Source organism: Arachis ipaensis, chromosome B4 (assembly GCF_059453495.1).
Source record: "Arachis ipaensis isolate K30076 ecotype BB chromosome B4, ASM5945349v1, whole genome shotgun sequence".
NCBI classification, from domain to species: domain Eukaryota; kingdom Viridiplantae; phylum Streptophyta; class Magnoliopsida; order Fabales; family Fabaceae; genus Arachis; species Arachis ipaensis.
Genome location: NC_142439.1, coordinates 110468635 through 110482292, shown reverse-complemented (window position 1 = coordinate 110482292; position 13658 = coordinate 110468635). Strand labels below are relative to the sequence as shown.

Below are 13658 nucleotides of genomic sequence, written 5' to 3'. Positions count from 1 at the left end.
TTTTAAACACCCGCCTGGGTAGTAGCCGCAGTAGTGGTTATTCCACTGGTTCTGGGTCGAGCGGGTAGTAGCAATGGGGTTGTAGCTCAAACCTACTTGCTCCGCGATGGGTGTTTCTGTCCATGGTTAGCTACCAGGACGTGTCAGGTTGGCTATATAACCGACAGATGATATCATCAGCCACTAGGGACAGGCATGCATCATATGCATCTATGTGACAGGGTTTGGGTGTGCATATTGTACTTGGTTTGCATATGTGATTAACTGCTAATTGTTCTACTTGCTGTAACTGTTTGTTTGTGCTTGAACTTCCTATTTGTGTTTGCAACTGGGACTCTGTTGGATTGTGGTGATTGGTTGTTGGTTGAATTTGTTTGGGCCTAGGGCCGTGGTTGAAATGAGATGGACCGATGGTTGGTTTCGGTTTTGTGTGTTTCCGGTTTGGAAAGATATAAAAGGCTATTTTGGTTCAGTATAGATAAACCTTTTTGAAAGGCTTTTGATGTTTTTGAGAATTGAATGGTTCCTCTTTCAGAAAAGATTTTCGACTTCACTTTTATTGAAAACCGTTGTTTTTGAAAAGAGGTATAAGACGGTTATTAATCACTGGTACGGTTTATCTTCACGTATCCTATTACAGTAATTCCCAAAAACCCTCTACTGAGAACCCTTTCGAGGATGATGTTCTCACCCCTCTACATTTTTCCCCTTTCAGGATATGGGCGCTGAAGTCTCAAAGAGTTTATTTAGTTGTTGTTGTGATGCTCTGTATTGCTTTAGATTATTTATTGTACCATCGACTTTATCTTGATATATTCTGTAAGAGGGTTAGGAATTGTATTGGGTAATGCTTGTAATATTATTTATATATATGTGTATATATATATATGGATGTACTCTTTATGAGTTTTGTAAGTTGCATGGTATCTATGGATGTATGTTATCGGATGAAAGTATTTTTGGGAGCGGTTTTGCAGTTTAAAGTTTTAAACAGGCTCATATTTTAGTATTAAATATTATAAGTGTCGTTGTAATGTCCGAGCTATCAGAGTCGCGCAGCCGGAAGCGTGAGCTTTGGTAGTTAGGGTGTTACATTATGGTATCAGAGCAGTCCTTCCTGTAGAGCCTGAGGAATGGACCGACTATGCTTTAGTTGCATACTCTGAGTGTTTGTCATGTATTAGGTTTTGTCGAATGACGAGAATTAGAGCTTTATGCACATGACGGTCTATTGATTAACGTTGTTACTCTCGCATTGCATAATTCTTGGTATTAAGTTTGGCCGGCTTAATACTAGTGAATTATGTATATGAAAGCACTGATGGGTTATCATAGATGAAATCCGAGTTGAGTAAAGCGAATCGCGGGTTTTGGAAAAGTTGGAAACTATTTCTCGAGGCTATTCAGTTGTGTGTCTTGAATTTTGTTCGAGTCGACCTGTTCTTTTATATCCTAACTTGAAGTTCTTGTTTGCTAGTCCTTTTTGAAAAGTAGTTTGATTTTTCAACTCTATTCCTCTATCCATATGCATTCTTGTTTGACCTTAAGTGCATATGCTGGTTTAAGATCCTTGTTGCATCTATCTTCCTCTGTTTGAGTTCTTCTTGATTCAAGTATTCTTTGATATAGTCTTGAACTTGTCTTAATGTGCTGTGACTTTTAACTCTGGGTTCCGAGTTCATTCTTAGAGAACTTGTTGATTCAGTTTTCCTCTTATTTGACAGTGATTACAGCTAATTTTGAGATTTTTATAAAAATTGCTGTTGACTAGATATACACTTATCTATATGTGGAACTTTGAAGATTTCTTATACAGTTTAACAACTATTTATTTCTAATGCCTCACCTGTACTTTTTCTGGTTTATGGAACTGCATTTTCTTTAAATTACAATTTGACTTTCTAGTAATTTTACTATAGTTCCAATGCACATCTTCAATTGATTATGTATTTGGGGTATTTTTCAAAATTCTGGAAAGAAAGGGGATTCTTCGCTTTTATTCCGGTTGATTTTTGTTGATAAACTTTACCTAAATTATTTTTAACTTGAGTTCGGTTTAGCATACTACATTGTTGATGCTATTGTGATTCTTTTAAAAATGTTGGACTCATGGCTTTCTTCTTATGAGCGGACTAAAGTCTCTTTTAAGCTTTTCATCTCTATGAATGTCATACGTAATTTTGTTTTTAATTATACATCTACCTTTTGGGAGCACTACAATCAATCTCAACTTTCCTTTCTCTGGTAAATCTCATTCTTATGAGTCAGTTTGATTTGTTTAAAAAATAGTGCATCGTTTATCCTCTCACTGTCTTTACAAGAGTTTTTGTCAAAGATTTATCCTTGAAAAATTACTAATGATTGAGTTGTCTTTTCCTATGACTTTTGTATTCTTTTGAATCAATTGAAAGCTTGTTTGATGTTTCATGCCTAGTGGATCTTGTTTGAACTATCTTGGTTTAAGATACTTTCTTGCATGTCTTGATTCCTTTTTAGTACATCTTAAACTCCTTGAATATCCTTCTGAGATGGTGATTTCAAGAACACTTTTGGAGTCTTGTTTTGAACTTTTTAAAGAAGTTTTGAATTCTCTTTAAGGCAGTTCTAAACTAAATTTATTTTTCAACTGCTTGATTGTAATGGAAACCATCGTTCAACTTTGACAAAATTGTTTTAAAGTGGCATGCGCTATTTTAAATGAGGTTTTGGAAAGCTTCTTTGTTTAGTGGAAATCGATTCGTTTGTAACGCACTACTTATTTCCTTTACCAAATTGTAAGCAAATTTTTACTTCGGAGTTTCTTTTCTAAAAAGAGTTTAACTTCCTCTTTCGTACTTGCTATAAATGTACACGCTTGTTTGAATATGAAATTTTGAGAATTTTGAACAAGCATTTGATTACTTCCGAGTTTTTATGAACTGCTTTTGGTTAAGTTGTGCATCTAATTATCTTTCTAAAATATTTGAGGAAATATTTTAGCTCTTAGCCAAAGTTGTGTGCATTTGTTTTTGGAACTCTACAAAATCTACTTCAACATGAAATTGTATTGAAGTAAAGCCACATTTATGCTTTTGCTACTCTCTTGAAGAATGTTTGTTGCTTAACTTTTCTTCTAGACTGCAAAGTGGTTTTTCCGCAAGTTTTCGACTCTTTCATGAACAAAGTATCCGAAAGTATTTGTAATCGTGCTCTTGAGTTCTGTAAGCTTTGTCGTGGGTTCGAGATATTCTTTCCTGTAGACCTCTTACTTCTTCGACTCAATTTGAATTTGTTTCGAACTAAGGCGCTGGTTCTCCTCTTATCGGTCCTATTGAATTTCTTGGATCCAAGGGTTATCTTTGAAGTTGTCAATTGATTTATTTCTAGCAAACTTCATTGCTTGAGCGTCTTTGTTTATCTGGGAATTGGATACATTCTCTTAAATCTATGAGCATTATCCTTGATATTGTTTCTCCATTCTAAATCTTGTATCCTTCTGAGTAGACTCGAGAATTATTTTGATATCACGTGTGATCTGTAGATGTAGTAACACGATGCGTTAGTTCCTCAAGACGTGATATGTCTATACGAAAGTTGAAGCGGTAGGTATGCAACGTTATGAGTTGTGAGAGTTTTGTTTCTTACGAATGGGTTTGCGGTTGTTAAGCTTATGATTGGTCATGAGGTTGTAAAATGATTGGTGGAGTTGGGGAAATCGAAGTTCTGAAGTGGGAACAAGATTTGTCAGCGAACGTTATGCCGCTGTTTAAATACCAACATGCTTTGCAGCTTTTTACCACACTAATTACCACTTTGCTTTGTGAATGCCTATCTTGATTTGCACCCTATTTTGGCACCTCAAGTTTTTGTAAAGCCTTGAGATCATGTGACCTTGTGCATTGAGCCTATCTTGTAATGTTTGCCTTGCAATCACACTACTACCTTTGTATCCTTATGCATACGACAATCCCAGTATTTGAAAACCGTATATATGTTTATATTTTGAGATATTTTTGCTTCTCCTTTAAATATGTTCTAGGGTGAACTGTTATGAAATTTCTTTCGTTTTGTAGCAATTTTCGAGGGCGAAAATTTTTATAAGGTGGGTAGAATGTAAGGCTCAGAGCTTTTGAAAAAGGACTATCATGAGCTAATTTTAAATTCAGTATTTTTGTAGCTTTAATTTCAGAAATTATCTTATTCAAGAAAATTAAAGCAAGTTTCGATTTATTGAATTTGGAATAAATTGAGATTATTATCCAATTTTACAATTATTGGATTATTTTCTATATTCAAATTATAAAGTTGGTAGTTGTGAAATAACAAGGATTTCTATATGTTTTGGATTAAATAATTAATATTTTAAATATTAATACTGGTATTTTGGAAAATGAAGAAATTAAGTATATTATTTCTAATTATCTGATTTGAACATTTTATTGAAAATAATTTGTGAAAGTGATGAACAAATAGTATTTTCTATATATAATTAGTGTTGGATTTAATTGAGTTTCAATTACTATATTGCCCCTAACCCTAAGTTTCAAAAAGGAAACCCTAATCCTATGCCCAGCAGCCGCCACCCTTATTCTCCCCTCAGCAAACCTGCAACACGCATGCTTTCCCCCTTCTTTTCCAAATCCATACGCAGTAACAATAGAGAAAAAGAGAGGCAGAGAGCTATGGTAGGAGAGAAAATAAGCCATGCTGCGCTGTCGCTGCCATCGTCCTCACCGCACCTCACCGTGAGCCGCGCTACTGTCGCTGGTCACCTCGCCGCCATGTCCAGATCGCGTCCATTCCTCGTCACCGCCGCTCATGCTCACCACCGCCGGCTGCGTTGTCCCCGCCAAGCTGCCGAACCTGCCTCGCTGCCGCGCCACCACGCCTCGCCATCGAATCAACCCGCTGCTACCACTGTCACGGAGAAGAGGCGTCGAAGAGGGGCAGAACTCGAGTCTCGTTGCCGCCGTCCATGGGGCCTCGAGCTGCGTCGCTGTCACCGGCAAGAGGGGGAAGACGCGAGCTGGAGGAGCAAGATGAGTCCTTCTGCCTCCGTTGTTCTGGTCCGCTGAGAAAGGAAAGATGCTACCTTTGTGCTTCACGGTCGCCGACGAGCACGGAGAAGAGGAGCTGTGACCGCGTCACTACCGTTTGGAGGGCTATGCTTGGCCGCCGTTGTACCGCCCTGCTTCACCGTGGCTGAGCTCTGCCACTCCCAGCCCTTTTTGGCTTGTGATGTTGTTGCGGGAATCGCTACAGGAAGAGGAATAGGCTGAGTCACCGTGATTTGGGCCGCTGTGACTTTCGGGATCACCGAAGGAGCTCCGGGCTGAGTTTCTCCCACCAGAGACCCTGCTGCCGTTGCCGGAAAAGTTTGCCAGTAAGGGTTTTAATTTGTGGTTTCGGTCATTTTGGATTTTGAGAAGGTTTTGATGCTGCGCGATTTTTATAGTTGATCCACCGGAGATTCTGTCCGGCGCCGGAGCTATTGCTGGGGCCGGTTCGAAGTTGCAGTTGCTTCGTGTTGTTATTTCGGTAAGAAATTATGTTTCGAGAAGCCTCGGGTTAGTTTTCGGTTGTGTTTGGTTAATAAATGAGTTTTGGTAACGTGGGGTCGAGTCCTGATTATTATATGTTGTGATTAATATTGCTTTGGTTATTGCAAAAGTGGCTGGGAGCTAAGGTTTTGGTTGCCATCAGTTCGGGTTGAGGCGGAAAGGACTCTGTGAGACGTTTGGATTTTGGAATTTGCATTTTGAGGTAGGGGCGCTTTCCGAAAACTATAGTTTATCATTGGAATTATTACATATGGATACTGATGTGAGATATGGTGTATTTAGTGATTGTATCTGCCTTATGTATTATTTGATTGACTCGAATGATTATGGATGTTTGTTTGGCTGAATTGTTGTGCGGCTTTGTGAAATGTAATGTTTTGAAGTGATTCTTTAAAGATTTGAAATCTGAGTTTAATCCATTGAGGATTGATTTGATTTGAGTCAATTATTTGATGATGTGAAAAGTCGAATGCACTTTTGAATTCAGTCTGGTTTACTTTAATTGACTTGATCTTGGACAAATGATTTGTTACTGAACCGTTTCTTTAAAGTTTTGGAAATGAGTTAAATCAGTTGATATTGAGTTGACTTTGAAATGGTTTTCTTGAGATATGCCACTGAGGCGACTGTTGGATTTAGCTTGCTTTGAATTTATTTCCGGTTTTGAGCTGTTGAAAAGGAATGAGAAACGGTTTAGTTGGGACCCGAACCGAGTGGCAAAAGTCCAAGTTTTAGGAGAGGTGCTGCCAAAATTTCTACAAAATCCCAGTCTTGTTTAAAAAGTTATTTAAAAAGGATTGGATTTGAGAAGTTATATTATTTGATTTATGATGAGCGGATAATTTATACGCTTATTGGCATTGTTTTTAGTATGTTTTTAGGAGAATCTAGTTACTTTTAGGGATGTTTTCATTAGTTTTTATGTTAAATTCACATTTCTGGACTTTACTATGAGTTTGTGTGTTTTTCTGTGATTTCAGGTATTTTCTGGCTGAAATTGAGGGACTTGAGCAAAAATCAGATTCAGAGGTTGAAGAAGGACTGCTGATGCTATTGGATTCTGACCTCCCTGCACTCAAAGTGGATTTTCTGGAGCTACAGAACTCAAAATGGCGCGCTTCCAATTGCGTTGGAAAGTAGACATCCAGGGCTTTCCAGCAATGTATAATAGTCCATTCTTTGCCCAATTTTAGACGACACAAACTGGCGTTCAATTCCAGCTCTCTGCCCAATTCTGGCGTCCAGTGCCAGAAACAAGTTGCAAAGTGGAGTTCAACGCCCAAACTGGCACAAAAGCTGGCGTTCAACTCCAGAAAGAGCCTCTGCACGTGGAACATTCAAGCTCAGCCCAAGCACACACCAAGTGGGCCCCGGAAGTGGATTTATGCATCAATTACTTACTTCTGTAAACCCTAGTAGCTAGTTTATTATAAATAGGACTTTTTACTATTGTATTAGACATCTTGGGACATCTGCTTCTTAGATCATGAGGGCTGGCCTCTCGGCCATGCCTGAACCTTTCACTTATGTATTTTTAATGGTAGAGTTTCTACACTCCATAGATTAAGGTGTGGAGCTCTGCTGTTCCTCAAAGATTAATGCAAAGTACTACTGTTTTTCTATTCAATTCAACTTATTCCGCTTCTAAGAGATTCATTCGCACTTCAACCTAAATGTGATGAACGTGACAATCATCATCATTCCCTATGAACGCGTGCCTGACAACCACTTCCGTTCTACCTTAGATTGAATGATTATCTCTTAGATCTCTTAACCAGAATCTTCGTGGTGTAAGCTAGATTGATGGCGGCATTCATGAGCGTCCGGAAAGTCTAAACCTTGTCTGTGGTATTCCGAGTAGGACTCTGGGATTGAATGACTGTGACAAACTTCAAACTCGCAAGTGCTGGGCGTAGTGACAGACGCAAAAGGATAGTAAATTCTATTCCAGTATGATCGAGAACCTCAAAGATGATTAGCCATGCAGTGACAGCGCATCGGACCATTTTATCAGAGAGGAATAGGATGCAACCATCGACAAGGGTGATGCCTCCAGACGATTAGCCGTGCTGTGACAGAGCATTTGGACCATTTTCTCGAGAGGATTGAAAGTAGCCATTGGCACCGGTGACATCCTTACAAAAAGCCAGCCATAGAAAGGAGTAAGACTGATTGGATGAAGACAGCGGGAAAGCAGAGATTCAGAGGAACGAAAGCATCTCTACACGCTTATCTGAAATTCTCACCAATGAATTACATAACTATTTCTATCCTTCTTTTATTATTTAATTTCGAAAACTCCACAACTATTTTATATCTGCCTGACTGAGATTTACAAGGTGACCATAGCTTGCTTCATACCAACAATCTCTGTGGGATCGACCCTTACTCACGTAAGGTTTATTACTTGGACGACCCAGTGCACTTGCTGGTTAGTTGTATCGAAGTTGTGACAAATTATGAATTGAGATTAGAGCACCAAGCCTTTGGAGCCATTACCAGAGATCACAATTTCGTGCACCAAGTTTTTGGCGCCGTTGCCGGGGATTGTTCGAGTTTGGACAACTGACGGTTCATCTTGTTGCTCAGATTAGGTAATTTTCTTTTTGTTTTGTTTTCAAAAATTTTTTCAAAAAAATCTTTCAAAAAATTTCTCCTTTGTTTTCGAAAAAATTAAAAAAAAAAGTTTTCAAAAATATATTTTTCTTCAGAATTTTTAAGAATGAATTCTAGTGTTTCATGAAGCATGTGAAGCCTGGCTGGCTGTAGGGTATGTCAGGCGTGTCATGTTTGAGTTACATGCTAAAGCTTGGCTGGCTATTAAGCCATGCCTGACCCTTTGATTGGAGCTTTAGACTAAAGAGCATAAGATTCCTGGAATTCATATTAAAAATTTTGGAATCCTTATTTTTCTTTTTCAAATGATTTTCGAAAAAAAAATTTAAAAGAAAATACAAAAAAAATCATAAAATCATAAAATTCAAAAATATTTCATGTTTCTTGTTTGAGTCTTGAGTCAAGTTGAAAGTTTGGTGTCAATTGCATATTCATGCATTTTTCGAAAAAAATCATGCATTCATAGTGTTCTTCATGATCTTCAAGTTGTTCTTGGTAAGTCTTCTTGTTTGATCTTGATGTTTTCTTGTTTTGCATCTTTTCTTGTTTTACATGTGCATTTTTGCATTCATAGAGTCTAAACATGAAAGATTTCTAAGTTTGGTGTCTTGCATGTTTTCTTTGCATATAAAATTTTTCAAAAATATGTTCTTGATATTCATCATGACATTCAAGGTGTTCTTGGTGTTCATCTTGATATTCATAGCATTCTTGCATGCATTCATTGTTTTGATCTAAAATCTCCATGCATTGAGCATTTTTAGTGTTTTTCTCTCTCATCATAAAAATTCAAAAATCAAAAAAATATCTTTCCCTCTTTTCTCTCATCAAATTCGAAAATTTAAGTTGACTTTTCCATAAATTTTTAAAAATTAAGTTGTTTCTTATGAGTCAAATCAAATTTTCAATTTGAAAATCTTATCTTTTTCAAAAACTTTTTCAAAAATCAAATCTTTTTCTTATCTATTTTCGGAAATTCCAAAAATATTTTTCAAAATTTTTTTTTTAATTTTACATCAAATTTTCGAAAATATCATCATCAATTAATGTTTTGATTCAAAAATTTCAAGTTTGTTACTTGCTTGTTAAGAAAGATTCAAACTTTAAGTTCTAGAATCATATCTTGTGATTTCCTGTGAATCAAGTCATTAATTGCGATTTTAAAAATCAAATCTTTTTCAAAACTAATTTCAATCATATCTTTTCAAAAAAATATCTTCTTATCTTATCTTTTTCAAAAAAAAATTGATTTCAAAATATCTTCTCTAACATCCAATCTTCTTATCTTTTCAAAAATTGATTTCAACTAACTAACTAACTTTTTGTTTGTTTCTTATCTTTTTCAAAACTACCTAACTAACTCTCTCTCTCTCTCTCTAAATTTCGAAAATCCCTTCCCTCTTTTTCAAAAATTTCTTTTTAATTAATTAATTATTTTTTGATTTTAATTTTCGAAATTACTAACCTTTTTCAAAAACCATTTTCGAAAATCACTAACTCTTTTTCAAAAATTATTTTCGAAATTCTCCCTCTCTCATTCTAATTATTTATTCATCTACTAACATCTCCTCATCTCACATCTCTGCTCCTATCATCACCTTTGTGTTTGGGTTATCCATTCTTCTTTTCTTCTACTCACATAAGGGAACCTCTATGCTTGGGAAAAAAGGATCTCTATTATTATTATTTTTCTGTGCCCTCTTCTTTGTCATATGAGCAGGAGCAAGGACAAGAATATTCTTGTTGAAGCAGATCCAGAACCTGAAAGGACTCTGAAGAGGAAACTAAGAGAAGCTAAATTACAACAATCCAGAGATAACCTTTCAGAAATTTTCGAACAGGAAAAGGAGATGGCAGCCGAAAATAATAATAATGCAAGGAGGATGCTTGGTGACTTTACTGCACCTAATTCCAATTTACATGGAAGAAGCATCTCCATCCCTACCATTGGAGCAAACAATTTTGAGCTGAAACCTCAGCTAGTTTCTCTGATGCAGCAGAACTGCAAGTTTCATGGACTTCCATCTGAAGATCCTTTTCAGTTCTTAACTGAATTCTTGCAGATCTGTGATACTGTTAAGACTAATGGAGTAAATCCTGAAGTCTACAGGCTCATGCTTTTCCCATTTGCTGTAAGAGACAGAGCTAGAATATGGTTAGATTCTCAACCTAAAGATAGCCTGAACTCTTGGGATAAGCTGGTCACAACTTTCTTAGCCAAGTTCTTTCCTCCTCAAAAGCTGAGCAAGCTTAGAGTGGATGTTCAGACCTTCAAACAGAAAGAAGGTGAATCCCTCTATGAAGCTTAGGAGAGATACAAAAGACTGACCAAAAAGTGTCCCTCTGACATGCTTTCAGAATGGACTATCCTGAATATATTCTATGATGGTCTGTCTGAATTAGCTAAGATGTCATTGGACACTTCTGCAGATGGATCCATTCACCTAAAGAAAACGCCTGCAGAAGCTCAAGAACTCATTGACATGGTTGCTAATAACCAGTTCATGTACACTTCTGAGAGGAATCTTGTGAGTAATGGGACGCCTATGAAGAAGGAAGTTCTTGAAATTGATACTCTGAATGCCATACTGGCTCAGAATAAAATATTGACTCAGCAAGTCAATATGATTTCTCAGAGTCTGAATGGAATGCAAGCTGCATCCAACAGTACTCTAGAGGCATCTTCTGAAGAAGAAGCTTATGATCCTGAAAACCCTGCAATAGCAGAGGTGAATTACATGGGTGAACCTTATAGAAACACCTATAACCCCTCATGGAGAAATCACCCAAATCTCTCATGGAAGGATCAACAAAAGCCTCAACAAGGCTTTAATAATGGTGGAAGATACAGGTTTAGCAACAGCAAGCCTTTTCCATCATCCACTCAGCAACAGACAGAGAACTCTGAACAAAATACATCTAATTTAGCAAACTTAGTCTCTGATCTATCTAAGGCCACTGTAAGTTTCATGAATGAAACAAGGTCTTCCATTAGAAATTTGGAAGCACAAGTGGGCCAGCTGAGTAAAAGGATCACTGAAATCCCTCCTAGTACTCTCCCAAGCAATACAGAAGAAAATCCAAAAGGAGAGTGCAAGGCCATTGAACTGATCACCATGGCCGAACCTGTAATGGAAGGAGAGAACGTGAATCCCAAGGAGGAAGACCTCCTGGGACGTCCAGTGACCAATAAGGAGTTTCCCTCTGAGGAACCAAAGGAATCTGAGACTCATTTAGAGACCATAGAGATTCCATTGAACCTCCTTACGCCATTCATGAGCTCTGATGAGTATTCCTCTTCTGAAGAGAATGAGGATGTTACTGAAGAGCAAGTTGCCAAGTTCCTTGGAGCAATCATGAAGCTGAATGCCAATTTATTTGGCATTGAAACTTGGGAAGATGAACCTCCCTTATTCACCAATGAACTAAGTGATCTGGATCAACTGACATTGCCTCAGAAGAAACAGGATCCTGGAAAGTTCTTAATACCTTGTACCATAGGCACCATGATCTTTAAGTCTTTGTGTGACCTTGGTTTAGGGATAAACCTCATGCCCCTCTCTGTAATAGAGAAACTGAGAATCTTTGGGGTGCAAGCTGCTAAAATATCATTAGAGATGGTAGACAATTCAAGAAAACAGGCTTATGGACAAGTAGAGGACGTGTTAGTAAAGGTTGAAGGCCTTTACATCCCTGCTGATTTCATAGTCCTAGATATTGGAAAGGAAGAGGATGAATCCATCATCCTAGGAAGACCTTTCCTAGCCACAGCAAGAGCTGTGATTGATGTGGACAGAGGAGAATTGATCCTTCAATTAAATGAGGACAACCTTGTGTTTACAACTCAAGGATCTCTCTCTGCATCCATGGAGAGGAAGCATAAAAAGCTTCTCTCAAAGTAGAGTCAACCAAAGCCCCCACAGTCAAACTCTAAGTTTAGTGTTGGGAGGCCACAACCAAACTCTAAGTTTGGTGTCAAACCTTCATATGCAAACTCTAAGTTTGGTGTTGGGAGGTCTCAACAAAGCTCTGCACATCTGTGAGACTCCATAAGAGCCCACTATCAAGCTATTGACATTAAAGAAGCGCTTGTTGGGAGGCAACCCAATGCTTATTTATCTAATTTTATTCTTATTTTATGTTTTATTAGGTTCATGATCATGTGGAGTCACGAAAAAAAATAGAAAAATTAAAAACGGAATCAAAAACAGCAGAAGAAAAATCACACCCTGGAGGAAGACCTTACTGGCGTTTAAACGCCAGTAAGAAGCATCTGGCTGGCGTTCAACGCCAGAACAGAGCATAATTTTGGCGCTGAACGCCCAGAACAAGCATGGTTCTGGTGTTCAATGCCAGAAATGGGCAACAAATGGGCGTTTAACGCCCAGAAGAAGCACCAATCTGGCGCTGAACGCCCAGAGTTGTGTGCAAGGGCATTTTGCATGCCTAATTTGGTGCAAGGTTGTAAATCCTTGAACACCTCAGGATCTGTGGACACCACATGATCATCTCAGGATCTGTGAATCTCACAGGATCCCCACCCACCTCACCCTCTCTCTCTCCATTCATGGTCATCCCTTCTGTTCTCCATTCACCATTCACATCCATACACACATCCCTCCATCTCCTCCATATCTTCTTCTTCTTCATCTATTCTTTCTTCTTTTGCTCGAGGGCGAGCAACATTCTAAGTTTGGTGTGGTAAAAGCATAGCTTTTTTGTTTTTCCATAACCATTAAGGCACCTAAGGCCAGAGAAACCTCAAGAAAGAGGAAAGGGAAGACAATTGCTTCCACCTCTGAGCCATGGGAGATGGAAAGATTCATCTCACAAGCCCATCACTAAGAAAAGGATGGAGCAACCAAGAGAGCACATTCATGGATCTCAACAGGCACATGAAGAAGCTCATCATCAAGAAATCCCTGAGATGCCTCAAGGGATGCACTTTCCTCCACAGAATTTTTGGGAGCAAATCAATGCCTCCCTAGGAGAATTAAGTTCCAACATGGGACAATTAAGGGTGGAACATCAAGAGCACTCCATCATCCTTCATGAAATAAGAGAAGATCAAAAAGCAATGGGGATGAGCAACAAAGACAAGGAAGAGACATAGAAGAGCTCAAGGACATCATTGGTTCCTCAAGAAGAAAATGCCACCATCACTAAGGTGGACTCATTCCTTGTTCTTACTTTCTCTGTTTTTCGTTTTCTCTATGTTAAGTGCTTATCCATGTTTGTGTCCTCATTACATGATCATTAGTATTTAGTAACTTTGTCTTAAAGTTATGAATGTCCTATGAATCCATCACCTCTCTTAAATGAAAAATGTTTTAATTCAAAAGAACAAGAAGTACATGAGTTTCGAATTTATCCTTGAACTTAGCTTAATTATATTGATGTGGTGATAATGCTTGAACAGTGCATATGTCTTTTGAAGTTGTTGTTTAAGAATGTTAAATATGTTGGCTCTTGAAAGAATGATGACAAGGAGACATGTTATTT

At 37.9% G+C, this 13658-nt stretch overlaps 1 non-coding gene across 1 annotated transcript; it reads right to left on the bottom strand.

The window, feature by feature from the left end:
- Window positions 1-10402: 10402 nt before the first annotated feature.
- Window positions 10403-10510, bottom strand: LOC148568761 (small nucleolar RNA R71). Its single transcript, XR_015882553.1, has one exon. It is a non-coding gene; the product is annotated as a small nucleolar RNA R71 (small nucleolar RNA).
- Window positions 10511-13658: the final 3148 nt, after the last annotated feature.